The 12,891-nt window shown below is 40.7% G+C and overlaps 1 protein-coding gene across 1 annotated transcript in view; it reads right to left on the reverse strand.

The window, feature by feature from the left end:
* Nucleotides 1–740, reverse strand: part of LOC129830099 (potassium voltage-gated channel subfamily D member 1-like) — a 75,127-nt gene extending 74,387 nt beyond the window's left edge. The window contains exon 1 of the mRNA XM_055892325.1: nucleotides 548–740. The gene's annotated coding sequence lies outside the window, so the exon portion shown is untranslated. The remainder of the gene's footprint in view (nucleotides 1–547) is intronic.
* Nucleotides 741–12,891: the final 12,151 nt, after the last annotated feature.

Here is a 12,891-nt window from a genome sequence, read left to right on the forward strand (position 1 = left end):
GCTGGAGTGTGCCCCGGCCCTAACCAACAGACAGGTGACCCAACCCAGATGCATTACAGTGCACAACATGCTCACCCAATCAAAAATCAATAAGACACTATAACACAGCAACGCTGCTGCAGTGGACGCGAATTACATCCAAAACAGCTAATTCAGTATATAAATAAAAACACAGCAATCTCACATATCAGTTGAGCACTAACGGTTAGTTTACAAGTGAAATGAGGCTTTCATGCTGTGTTCACTTAGCCTTCTATGTAAATTGTTACTTCAATGTTCTCGCCATGTTGCTTAAAACCACATGGTCACGCAGTCAATGGAAAATGAAATACGAAATAGTCTTAAGGAAAAGGCATAATTTCAACTACATTATCTTTACACTTAAATTCAGAAAAGGGTCATACAAAAAAATATGTATTTATGTCAGTGTATAGTAGAGTATATTATGTGTTGACATATAAACAGAAATCTGAATAACTCGTGAAGTTCTGTATTCCATTACTATTAAGGCTTGGGTTGTAGCTAGAGCAATTAAGAGCTTACTTACCATGCATTAAAGCTGCAGACAATGTGGAAGAGAAAGCAAAGGCAATGAGGGAATTATAAGCAGCCCCTCTCCTGGAATCGAACCACATCGCACACCGGAGAGTGAGGGAGTGATTGTCATGCTTAGCCTTAGCTCCTCTCCTGTCCACTCTCTCCTCTCAGTCAGCTCTGTGCCTCAGCTTGCTCTCACTTTCTCTAACTCTACCTCTCATTTGCTTGCTCGACCCCCCCCCACAACCTCTCTCTCTTTCTCTCTTGCTCTCTCTCTACTGCGCTCTCCCTCTCTCCCATCACATACACAATCACATACACACGCGCCTCCTTACCTCTTGAAAACACAAGAGCATCATACATTGGGAAATAAAGATGATGTTATTTGATACACAGAAATCACAGACTACTGTTTTTGCATGCACCATGGCTTAAATCTGACTAAGCAGTTTTACTGGGGGAATACACTTCACATTTTATACTCAGTCTCAACCCGTTCATAGAGATTCTTTGCGTGCCTGTTTTCCTACAGTTTTTATAGGGCAGCTTGATTAGGAAGTAGGGGTGGTATTTCAGGCAGTGTTTAAGCTTCAATTACCTAGCCAAAAAAGAAAACAACACAGGCCTGCTATTCCCAAAAGCACTTAATTAAGTACTGTCACATTTGCCGTTCCCACTTAGGATAACAAAATGAACGTTCAAATAGTTCTCAATACAACCTACCTGGATACTGTGCCCGGACTACATTTTTAAAAAGACAAAGGAACGGCTGAGGAGAGAAGCTTGTGATGATGACAGACACAGCCTGAGGAGGAACATAGGATAAACAGCACCTTAAGAAGAACATAAAGAAACGTAAAGAAGTATACAAACACAAGCTGTGGTGAATCTATTCCCTCGCTTGAATTATTCATGTGGGCAAAAGCTGCATTCAGCACTCTGACATTCATTCAACCTACCATTTATAACCAGCCAATGGCCATTGACCGAAACAAACATACAGCACAGACCCACGTTTGTGAATGGGATAAACAGTTCATGCAACTGCACTGAAATACTGGTTCATTCTGTATGTATGAGTCTAGAATGTCAGCCTCCATTAAATAAATATATACAGTATGATGCACATCGCATGGAAAAGACTGTATCGTATCAAAGAAACCTAAACGGAAAAATCTTGTGAAAGAACTGTACTGAACTGTACAGCTATCAGATATTGATCTGTTTGCCTTTGAAACCTTCGATGCAAAGGATCTGGAGCTAGATTAATCATTTTGTGGATCACGTGCTTCGTTTTTAAGGCCCACTTGTTTATTTTCAATGAAACCATAGCCATCACAGTGCACATGTGACTCTCTTACTCTAATTTCATGGTGAAAACCTGGAAATGTGTGCCTTGAGGCACTAAGTTATTGTGACTGATACTAAACAAAAGGCCCTAAGACACACAACATGGATTCTTCACTGGCTTAAGCATTGATTTTTATATGGTGTTGGCATTCCTGCATTCAATAGGGAATAAAAACACAACAGATACGTTTAACTGCAGTGAAGGGGAAAGCAAGGCAGAGGCGCTTCGTCAAAGGAAGATGGCTGGATTGCATTGAGGTGAAGGACTTGATAGTGATAGAGGCTGCATCAAGACTCACTGCTCAAACTAATGTTAATGGTAATCATGGGCATGGCAGTTACTTAAAGGAACAGTTTCTCTCTTCCAATTGGTGAAGTAGTGATATGATATCCAATGGGAGGGCTTTTCGTTAAAGTCAACTTTGATTGGCTGCTTCTGCAGTATGTATTATCCAATTAATAATTCACCAATCTCAGTGCGGTCATGTGCAGAGTGGAAGTAATGGGATGGAGAAACATTTCAAGAGTGAATGAATAAATACAATACAAGGAATGATGATGGGAAAAGGAGAAGCTCAATGGTTAGTCTCTACTTGCCCCTGCAGCTGTCTGATGTGTGTGTTTGTGTTCCACTTTAACAGTAACTGTATGACCTTTTTACTTGTTCCATGACTTGCTCTGGTTCGATTCACCTTGTTTGGGAGAGTGGGGTAAATTGAGCCATTTTTTTGACATTCAACAAAGATATCTACATATATTTCAGGATGTTGTGTATCCCTGAAAAAATATATATATTTCATGTAAACATCACAATTTTGAAAAAATAGCTTGTCCAAAAAAAAGTGGTCTCTTGGCACAACTTACCCCTGGTACTGGGTAGGTTGAGCCGTGGGACAGGGTAAGCTAAGCTGCCTACACATTTCTGTACTGAATTAAATATTACCAATACCTTTGAAAAACCATGTTTATTTCCCAAACACAATTCATCACAATGACCATTTTAAAAAATCATTTTATGCATCTTTTAACACAGGCTTAACACCTAACTCATATCCTAGCGATAATGCTTTACATTACACCTGGGATGAAAACACTTACATTTGCTCAACTTGCTATTGGCTCAACTTACCCCAAGGCAAACATTTTGACTATATTAGCCCACACAGCTAAAAGGACGCACTTTCATGCTAGGTTTATGACCTCATATTGAAGGTTAAAGAGACCCTAACTGATGTATAAAACAACCTTACAACTATCTACTTTGGTTGAGATACAAGCATCATGAAACAATATAAGTTCCTTTGACACATTATTTTGGACCTAATTTGCTCACCACTTTTTGCATGTGTTTTTTTCCGTAAAATGATGACCTCTTCCTAAATACGCTATTTTGTCAAATGATTAATTTTGTATGGTTTCCTAGAAACAAGGCTGGTTCAACTTACCCCACTCTCCCATATGGTTCACTGAGTTACTTTCACCTCCTGTTCTCCAGGTACATTTGGTGGCTTTACGTTCCTCTTAATTCAGCTAAGAGCTGTCAGCTCTTATCACATCCAACAACACAATTCCACAAAGCTGATTCGAGAGCTTTACATTATGCTACACTAGATTTCAAGAGAACTGCTTTCTTAGCTATGCAAACATCATCACTGCCACGGTGTCACCATCAAACTTCACATGATTAGTAACACATCTACTACAGTTAAAATAGCTACCTACCTCAAATACACTGATGATATCATCTATACTGAACAAAAATATAAACACAACAATTTCAAAGATTTTACTGACTTAGAGTGCACATAAGGAAATCAGTCAATTGAAAAATTCATTAGTCCCTAATCTATGGATTTCACATGACTGGGAATACAGATATGCATCTGTTGGTCACAGATACCTTTAAAAGGTAGGGGCGTTGATCAGAACCAGTCAGTATCTGGTGTGACCACTATTTGCCTCATGCAGTGAAACACATCTCCTTCACATAGAGTTGATCAGGCTGTTGACTGTGGCCTGTGGAATGTTGTCCAACTCCTCTTCAATGGCTGTGTGAAGTTGCTGGATATTGGCGGGAACTGGAACACGCTGTCGATCCAGAGCATGCCAAAATAGCTCAATGGGTGACATGTCTGGTGAGTATGCAGGCCATGGAAGAACTGGGACATTTTCAGCTTCCAGGTATTGTGTACAGATCCTTGTGACATGGGGCTGTGCATTATCATGTTGAAACATGAGGTAATGGCAGAGTAGGCAATGGGCCTCAGGATCTCGTCACGGTATCTCTGTGCATTCAAATTGCCATCGATAAAATGCAATTATGTTCATTATCCGTAGCTTATGCCTGCCCATACCATAACCCCAACACCATCAAGGGGCACTCTGTTCACAATGTTGACATCAGCAAACCACTCGCCCACACGACGTCATACACGTGGTCTGCAGTTGTGAGGACCGTTGGACGTACTGCCAAATTCTCTAAAACTATGTTGGAGGCGGCTTATGGTAGAGAAATGACAATTCAATTCTCTGGCAACAGCTCTGGTGGACATTCCTGTAGTCGGCATGCCAAATGCATGCTACCTCAAAACTTGAGATATCTATGGCATTGTGCTGTGTGACAAAACTGGACATTTGAGAGTGGCCTTTTATTGTCCCCAGTACAAGATGCACCTGTGTAATGATCATGCAGTATAATTAGCTTATTGACATGCCACACCTGTCAGGTGGATGGATTATCTTGGCAAAGGAGAAAGGCTCACTAACAGGGATGTAAAATTTGTGCACAAATTTGAGAGAACGAAGCATTTTGTGCGGATAGAACATTTCTGGGAACTTTTATTTCAGCTCATGAAACATGGGTCCAACACTTTACATTTATATTTTAATATTTTTGTTCAGTGTAGATTACACTTCCTTTAGCAACACCCAAGTGGACAATAACAAAAGCCACAAAAATCAGAAATCATATATGGACATCAGTTGGTGATTTAAACATTCCAAAGTTACCGTAATAACTGTATTCCATATTTGGTGAGTTCCTTCCTTCCTACATGCTTAGAAAATAATATGATATCTAGAACCTAAAAGGGTTCTTCAGCTGTCTCCAAAGGAGAACACTTTGAAGAACCCTATTTGGTTCCTGTCACGCCCTGACCTTAGAGATCCTTATTATTCTCTATGTTTGGTTAGGTCAGGGTGTGACTCAGGTGGGAAAGTCTATGTTTTCTATTTCTTTGTTTTTGGCCGAGTGTGGTTCCCAATCAGAGGCAGCTGTCTATCGTTGTCTCTGATTGGGGATCATATATAAGTTGTCATTTTCCTTTTGGGTTTTGTGGGATCTTGTTTTCTGTTTAGTATCTGAGCCTGACAGAACTGTGCGCTTTCGTTTTCGTTATTTTGTTTAAGTGTTTTTTGAATAAAAGAAATCATGAACACTTTCCACTTTCCACTCTTCCTACCACCAACGAGAGCTGTTACAGTTCCAGGTAGAAACCTTTTGGTTCCATGTAGAACCATTTCCACAGAGAGTTCTACATGGAATCAAAAAGGGTTCTCCTATGGGGACAGCCAAAGAACCCTTATGGAACAATTTTGTAAGTGCACTCCTGATACTCTGAAATGTTAGCACACTGGCTCACATGACCAGAGTCTGGAGAGCAACATCTTACAACCCATTACTGTAATGTGTAGCAACCTGGTTAGAAATATGAGACTTTACACTTTTACATTTTCCATTCAGTGAAACTTTATGTCCACAATTTGACCCTTAGAGCACTATTACAGTACATGAAGAAGAAGTGCTAGGCATCCCGTGGCTAGCACTTCATTCCAACACTTCAGACACTCACACAGCTTCATCTGACTGCAGGCCAATGCTTGACTTGTCATTTCTCATAGACCCCTTTCCAATACACGACACACTGACGTCACGCATAAATGTGTGCGACTCTTGGCAACAGTAAGGAAGCCATCGCCATCTGCACCCATTCAACATTGCCTGGATTTATGTTTCTATTACTTCTAAACCAAATAACTTTTTGGGGTTCTCAATTATGTTTTGATTCATGCTTGAACAGCCGTTAAGATTATATTTGTTTGTGATCTTTTCAAAATAACTATTTTGGATGCAGCAGCTCATTGATATAGGCTGTAGCAAAAGCCAAAGAGCCATTTTACTGGTTGAAGTTGAAGTGTTTTTTAAAAGTATAATGCAGTTGATATGCGATGATGAAGCACATATTATATTAAGCAGGATATTCATATGAGCCTTAAAATCCCAAAGTATTGTGAAATGCATTCATAAGCAACATGTAAATATAGTCTTTTTTTTGCTGGCGTTCTATAAGAACTCCCCCCTTTTTCTGGCACGCATTGATCTCGCACGGCAAGGTTTGCAAACACAGAAAGGGGTCTATTGTGCTCATGCTAACCTTTACACCAGGGATGGGCAACTGGCGGCTCTCAGATCAATTCCCCCCAACACACACATTTATTTGTTATACTATTGCGAGTTGCAATAGTAGAATACACAAGGTGCAATTTAGAAGTTTGGTTGTGCATCAGCAGTTCTTCTCTTGTATGTCAGTCACTGATAGTCACTCAATTAGCCCATCTCAGCTAACATTTTCAGATTGGTAAATTAGACTAGCAGCCAGCTACAGTTCCTTCAGAAAGTATTCATACCCCTTGACTAATTCCACATGCTGTTGTGTTACAGCCTAAATTCAAAATGGATTAAATGTATTTCCTCTCTCACCCATCTACATGCAATACCCCATAATGACAGTGAAAACATGTTTTTAGACATGTTTGCAGATTGATTGAAAATGAAATACAGAAATATCTAATTTACATAAGTACTCACACCCCTGAGTCAACACATGTTAGAATCACTCTACAGCCGAGAGTCTTTCTGGATAAGTCTTTAAGAGCTTTGCACACCTGGATTGTATAATATTTTCAGCTCTGTCAAGTTGGTTGTTGATCATTGCTAGACAGCTATTTTTAAGTCTTTCCATAGATTTTCATGCTGATTTAAGTAAAAACTGTAACTAGGCTACTCAGGAATATTCAATGTCATCTTGGTAAGCAAATCCAGTGTATATTTGGCTTTGTGTTTTAGGTTTTTGTCTTGCTGAAAGGTGAATTTGTCTCCCCGTGTGTGTTGGAAAGCGGACTGAACCAGGTTTTCCTCTAGGTTTTCCTCCCGTGTTGCTCAGTTGGTAGAGCATGGTGCTTGCAACACCAAGGTTGTGGGTTAGATTCCCACGGGGGACCAGTACAAAGAAAAATTGTAAAAATGATGCACTCATTACTGTAAGTCGTTCTGGATAAGAGCTTCTGCTAAATGACAAAAATGTAAATGTTAAATGTGTTGCATTTCTTTTTATCTCCCACCACCATGCTTGAAAATAATGAAGAGTGGTATTCAGTGATGTGTTGTGTTGAATTTGTCTCCAAACATAACACTTTGTATTCAGGACATCAAATTAATTTCCTTGACACATTTTTCGTAGTATTATTTTAGTGCCTTGCAATTAGGATGAATGTTTTGAAATATTTTTATTATGTACAGGCTTCCTTCTTTTCATTCTGTCAATTAGGTTAGTATTGTGGAGTAACTACAATGTTGTTGATCCATACTAAGTTTTCTCCTATCACAGCCATTAAACTTCGTAACTATTTTAAAGGCACCATTGGCCTCATGGTGAAATCCCTGAGTGGTTTCCTTCATCTCCGGCAACTGAGTTAGGAAGGACGCCGGTATCTTTGTAGTGACTGGGTGTATTAAAACACTATCCAACGAGTAATTCATAACTTCACCATACTTAAAGAGATATTCAGTCTGTTCTTTTGTTTTTTTACCCATCTACCAATATCTGCCCTTCTTTGCGAGGCATTGAAAAACCTCCCTGGTCTTTGTGGTTGAATCTGCGTTTGAAATTCACTGCTCAACTGAGGGACCTTACAGATTATTGTATGTGTGGGGTACAGAGATGAGGGAGTCGTTCAAAAATCATGTTAAACACTATTACTGCACACAGAGTCCATGCAACTTATTATGTGACAGGTTAAACAAAGTTTAACTCCTGAACATATTTAGGCTTGCCGAAACAAAAGGGTTGAATACTTATTGACATTCCAGCTTTTCATTTTTTATTAATTTGTAAAAATTCCACTTTGACATTATGGAGTATTGTGTGTAGGCCAGTGACACATGTCAAATTAATCAATTTAAAATTCAGGCTGTAACACAACAAAATGTGTAAAAGGTGTGTGGGTGTGAAAGGGTGTGAAAACTTTCTGAAGACATTGCATCTATAAATTTAGTAATCATAGTCAAATTACCGGCCCGGTGGGCCCACATTGATTTTGTTAGGCAGTCTCACTCAGATATCATATTAAAAACTGCTAAAATGTGTAACGTGTACACTGGGAGTCGGGAAGAAAGTACAGGGAGTGAATAATTTAATAAATAAACGAACATGGATCAAAACAGGTAACACAAAATGCGTACAGACATGAAACACGAACTGAGTCAATAAGAAAAGAAAAGAACAGAACCAAAGGGAGTGACAGTTATAGGGAAGGAAATCGGGAAGGTGATGGAGTCCAGGTGAGTCTGATGAGGCACTGGTGTATGTAACGATGGTGACAGGTGTGCGTAATAATAAGCAGACTGGCGACCTGGAGCACTGCAGAGTATACATGACAAAATGTCTCTACATCCCATGACAAAATGTGTAGAATTGCAGCAAACTTGCTTTTAATTTTTTTCACCCCATGGTGATTTTTTGGGTGGCCCCCACCCCCTTCAAAGTTGCCCATCCCTGCTCTACACATCCACATTACACTGTATGGCCCGCTATCCAAGAAAGACACCATACTGAAATATATGCCCACTTGCTTTTCGACCACACAGTTAAATATCCTTCACTATCAATCATAGCATTTCCAATTGTTCATAAGTAGGTAGTACAATACGATTTACTATCAAATGAGATTGGCACTTTCCCTTTTATAGGCTATCTCTATTGCATACTAAACTCAGCAAAAAAAGAAACGTCCCTTTATCAGGACCCTGTCTTTCAAAGATAATTCATAAAAATACAAATAACTTTACAGATCTTCATTGTAAAGGGTTTAAACACTGTTTACCATGCTTGTTCAATGAGCCATAAACAATTAATGTACATGCACCTGTGGAATTAAGACACTAACAGCTTACAGACGGTAGGCAATTAAGGTCACAGTTATGAAAACTTAGGACACTAAAGAGGCCTTTCTACTGACTCTGAAAAACACCAAAAGAAAGATGCCCAGGGTCCCTGCTCATCTGCGTGAACGTGCCTTAGGCATGCTGCAAGGAGGCATGAGTACTGCAGATGTGGCCAGGGCAATAAATTGCAATGTTTGTACTGTGAGACGCCTAAGACAGCGCTACAAGGAGACAGGACGAACAGCTAATCATCCTCGCAGTGGCAGACCCCGTGTAACAACACCTGTACAGGATCGGTACATCCGAACATCACACCTGCGGGACAGGTACAGGATGGCAACAACTGCCCGAGTTACACCAGGAATGCACAATCCCTCCATCAGTGCTCAGACTGTCTGCAATAGGCTGAGAGAGGCTGGACTGAGGGCTTGTAGGCCTGTTGTAAGGCAGGTCCTCACTAGACGTCACCGGCAACAAAATCGCCTATGGGCACAAACCCACCGTCGCTGGACCAGACAGGACTGGCTAAAAGTGCTCTACTCTGACGAGTCGCGGTTTTGTCTCACCAGGGGTGATGGTCAGATTCACGTTTATCATTGAAGGAATGAGCGTTACACCAAGGCCTGTACTCTGGAGCGGGATTGATTTGGAGGTGGAGACACACCGTATGGGGCGGTGTGTCACAGCATCATCGGACTGAGCTTGTTGTCATTTCAGGCAATCTCAATGCTGTGTGTTACAGGGAAGACATCCTCCTCCCTCATGTGGTACCCTTCCTGCAGGCTCATCCTGTCATGACCCTCCAGTATGACAATGCCACAAGCCATGGTGCTCGTTCTGTGCGTGATTTCCTGCAAGACAGGAATGTCAGTGTTCTGCCATGGCCAGCGAAGAGCCAAGATCTCAATCCCATTGAGCACGTCTGGGACCTGTTGGATCGGAGGGTGAGGGCTAGGGCCTTTCCCCCAGAAATGTCTGAGAACTTGCAGGTGCCTTGGTGGAGTGGGGTAACATCTCACAGCAAGAACTGGCAAATCTGGTGCAGTCCATGAGGAGGAGATGCACTGCAGTACTTAATGGAGCTGGTGGCCACACCAGATATATACACACTGTATATAGACTTCCATGTGTAACTCTGTGTTGTTGTCTGTGTCACACTGCTTTGCTTTATCTTGGCCAGGTCGCAGTTGCAAATGAGAACTTGTTCTCAACTAGCCTACCTGGTTAAATAAAGGTGAAATAAAAAATACAAAATAAATTCTTTTGATTTTGACCCCCCCTTTGATCAGGGACACATTATTCCATTTATGTTAGTCACATGTCTGTGGAACTTGTTCAGTTTGTGTCTCAGTTGTTGAATCTTATGTTCATACAAATATTTACACGTTAAGTTTGCTGATAATAAACACAGTTATTTGTGTGTGAGAGGACAGTGAGAGGACGTTTCTTTTTTGCTGAGTTTATTTCAAATCACCCAGAATACACAAGGACTAATATTGCATTAGACACCTGTAATACTAAAACAATGACAGGATGTGTGATGCATACAATGGCAAAGTCAAGGTCTTCGAGCCCTTTATATAACTGTTTTTCCCAGAACATGTTAGTCTAGGTGAAATAGGGACCCATTAATAAAATATGAGGATGAACTCACATGGAATGGGTTTAATTCAGACACAAAGATATGAGTTAAAAGCTATGGAATGGTAATGTGGCTGAAATTGCATTTGACAGCACTCTCCAAAATCCTGAGTGCGACCTCCCAAATTTACTCATCTCTTTTGAGAACATCCAGTGGAACAAAAACATACCTTTATTCATACCGAATGGCAGCCTTCTTTTCCTCTGCATTACCCCAGCACAGATCATACCTTACAAAGCATACAGTAGCCTCCAATACAATAACACTATTTTAATTTTGCCTCAGGATTGGTACCACAGAGGTACCAGAGCGACCAGAATAGATAGTGATTTGATCATCAAGATAAGTCAGTAATACAGTTATGCAGTGACTTCTCCATTAAGCCTAACATATCACTTTGATAAGACCAAATCAAATAAGAATGCCTATAATGCTTCCAGAGAAGGCAGGCATCTTAACTACACACAAACCACGTTGCAGTATTGTGTGCACTTTCCATATGAAAAGAGTATTCTAATGGGACACTGTAGTATTCATTCGAGTTGAATGTTTACCTAACAGGTGGCAGATTTTTTATTAAACCTTTATTTTACCAGGCAAGTCTATTAATAACAAATTCTTATTTATAATGACGGACTGGAAAGAGGCAAAAGGCCTCCTGTGGGGACAGGGTCTGATAAAAAAGAAAAAGAAAACAATGTAAGACAAAACGGACGACACAGATATAAGACTTTCTAGGGAGTTTTTCCTAGCCACCGTGCTTCTACACCTGCATTCTAGCTGTTTGGGGTTTTAGGCTGGGTCTCTGTACAGCACTTCGAGATATTAGCTGATGTACGAAGAGCTATATAAAATAAACTTGATTGATAAGACTTTGGCAACAGCACAAATATAACAGATAGTAATTACCATGCATTTTATTTTAGAGGAATTCAGAACAAACTTCAAATCATATAGATTCTGTTAAATGATGTTAAAAGCTTTTTGAGCTTTTTCAAAAGCTAAAAGTCAAACTGCTGCTGCCACTTGAATAGAGAACAGTGTCATCCGCATAGAACCGTACATCAGCTATCTTAATATGTCTCCCAATGTTGTTGATATAGATAATAAACAGCAGGGGACCTAAAATTGATCATTGAGGCAGAACTCAGCATAACTCTACGGTGTCCGACTTACAACCATCTGCATTAACACTAGGGGTGGAACGGTTCACTAAACCCACAGTTCGGTAAGTACTGCGGTTTTGGGGTCACGGTTCAGTTCGGTTTCGGTACAGCAGGAAAAGGAAATGCCATTCACAATGTTCAGCATTCACAATGTTCCTAGCATTGTCTGTTGTGAGAGGATTGTTGGGCCTCTCAAGTTTCCACTCTGATGCTGCTTTTGTAACCATGTGGGAGGTGGGAATTTACCAGTCGTAAATACCAGGTGGATACATTCATGAGATTTGAGCTTGTTTAGAAATGCTGATTGGGGGCCTCCCGAGTGGCGCACTTCATTGCAGTGCTTGAGGTGTCACTACAGTCCCATATGACGGCACAAAATTGGCCCAGCGTCGTCCGGGTTAGGGGAGGGTTTAGCCGGGAGGGCTTTAGTTGGCTCATCATGCTCTAGTGACTCCTTGTGGTGGGCTGGATGCCTGCAGGCTGACTTCGGTCATCAGTTGAACAATGTTTCCTCCGCCACATTGGTGCAGCTAGATTCTGGGTTAAGCAGGCACGTGTTAAGAAAAGCGGTTTGGCGGAGGATGCATGACTTTACCTTTGCCTCTCCCGAGGCCGTTGTGGAGTTGCAGCGATGAGACAAGATCGTAATTGAAATTGGGAGAAAACAAACTACAAATATTGCTGATTGGCTAATGGCCAACAAGCTACATCAACCATAAACAACCCCCCCAAAAATTTTTGAGTTAAAAAAGCCCCAGTAATATATAGCTTTTTATAAATAATGCTGTTATAGAGGCCATTTCCTTAGTAGGTGACGTCAGCGGTCACCACGTGGGAGAAGTGGGTGCTCAGGATGATGGACGAGTTTCCCACTAGTAATTACCAGTTGGAGGTCCACTCAAGGTGATTTTTCCAAGTCTTATGTGGTAAATTCCCACTTCCCATTTGGTTAGGAATGCAACATGACACTGCCT

Source organism: Salvelinus fontinalis, chromosome 31, assembly GCF_029448725.1.
Source record: "Salvelinus fontinalis isolate EN_2023a chromosome 31, ASM2944872v1, whole genome shotgun sequence".
In the NCBI taxonomy this organism is placed as follows: domain Eukaryota; kingdom Metazoa; phylum Chordata; class Actinopteri; order Salmoniformes; family Salmonidae; genus Salvelinus; species Salvelinus fontinalis.